Below are 1,752 nucleotides of genomic sequence, written 5' to 3' on the forward strand. Positions count from 1 at the left end.
AGCTATTAATAGGCTCGTCTTTTTTTTTTTTTAACCCCAATTTTAACCGACCTGCACTGGCTCCCTGTCAGTTTAAGATATGGGTTTTTTGGGGTTTTTAAGGGTTATTGTTCTATCTTCGCTATTCATTATTCATTATCCATTATCCGTTATCGGTCAGTTCATAATACGCTACAAAGCCTAGGAGCCGGGACACTTACTCTCAGCCAAGAGGCCAAGCTAAGGTCCTAGCCCTAAAGCCTTGCTGCAATCATTGCGAATGCACCGTTCCCGAGGTACTGCAATACCGGGCCGATGCGTGGAGTGGACAGAGCAAGCTCTTATTCCATCTCCGGATTGCAAAAATCAAAGATACATGCCGACGCTATTAGAATCTCAGAACAAGTTCAGGGTATCTAAATTTTCAACCACAGCTGACAAGAACAAATCCCTGGCATTTACCGTATTTTCCGCACTGTAAGGCGCACCTAAAAGTCTTAATTTTTTTCAAAAGCTGACCATGCGCCTTATAATACAGTGCGTCTTATTTATGGATCAACATTAAATCACAAGGTCTCGCAACTTACGCAACAGCCGCCGACTCGATTTTTCCCTGAACGTGGATTAGTCCGCGGTGTTTGCTGGGATTTATATACCGGCGTTTCATTGGCTAACCAATGTGTCAATCATCATTTGAATCAATCACTATTGGCTGAAGTTATTCGGAGCCTCGGATTGGCCAGAGCGCCAAAACAAACCCTGCAATTGGCCGAAAAAGATTCATCAATCATCCGTTGAATCGATCGCTATTGGCTGAAGTTATTCAGAGCCTCGGATTGGCTAGAGGGCCAAAACAAACCCAGCAATTGGCCGAAAAAGATGTGTCAATCATCAGTTAAATCGATTGCTATTAGCTGAAGTTATTCGGAGCCTCGGATTGGCTAGATGGCCAAAACAAACCCTGCAATTGGCCGAGTTTAGCAATTGCGTAGCAAGCTTAGCAAGCTTGCTAAAGTACACCATAAAGAAACTTGTTTTATTAGTCTGTATTTGCAAATAATTTACTCTCCTGGATTTACTTCACTCACGGTTGTAAGAAGCCCATGATTGCGTATCATTATTGAACGTGAGAACCTAGGTGAGCTATGCGGCTTTATATTTTCCCGGTATCTTGTTTTAGAACGATATTGATGTTGCTGTGATGAGTTGAGTGAATTAAACTCAATTCCAAGTGTTTATTGTCATATGCACAGTAAAGTTGCGAGCGAAAAAGAAAATAGAAACTAAGAAATGTTTGGCATTTCTTGAATCCCAAGAGTCTTGGGCCAAGACTTTAACCTTCCGAATGATATTTGAAATGATGCATTTGAGTGACATTGTACGGACACCGCATCCGCACGTGTCTACGACACGTATTTGCTTCTTTGCAAGCTTTGGGAATGTTAAGGGGGTAATCAGTTGGACTGAATCATCTGACTGTTTTGTCGACGTTCCCATTGTAGCGCCTTATAATCCGGTGCGTCTTATGTATGTCAAAAATAGGACCAAAAACTATTTTTTGGGGGTGCGCCCTATAACCCGGTGCGCCCTATAGTGCGGAAAATACGGTAATTTTTAAAGTTCTGTTGGTATCATACAAAATATTTTATGGACTTGCCCCCTCATATCTTTCCGATTTAATTTCCCCCCATGTTCCTGCACTCGCTCTGAAAATGCTGGTCTACTAGTGATTTCAAGAGCCAAGAAGAAATATGCAGGTTTGAGTGCATTTAT

General features: G+C 42.0%; 1 pseudogene; it reads right to left on the reverse strand.

The window, feature by feature from the left end:
- Window positions 1-254: 254 nt before the first annotated feature.
- Window positions 255-428, reverse strand: LOC148371672 (U2 spliceosomal RNA; annotated as a pseudogene).
- Between the last annotated feature and the right edge of the window lie 1,324 nt (window positions 429-1,752).

Source organism: Urocampus carinirostris, chromosome 2 (assembly GCF_059441175.1).
Source record: "Urocampus carinirostris isolate Australia breed hairy pipefish chromosome 2, RoL_Ucar_1.0, whole genome shotgun sequence".
Lineage (NCBI taxonomy): Eukaryota > Metazoa > Chordata > Actinopteri > Syngnathiformes > Syngnathidae > Urocampus > Urocampus carinirostris.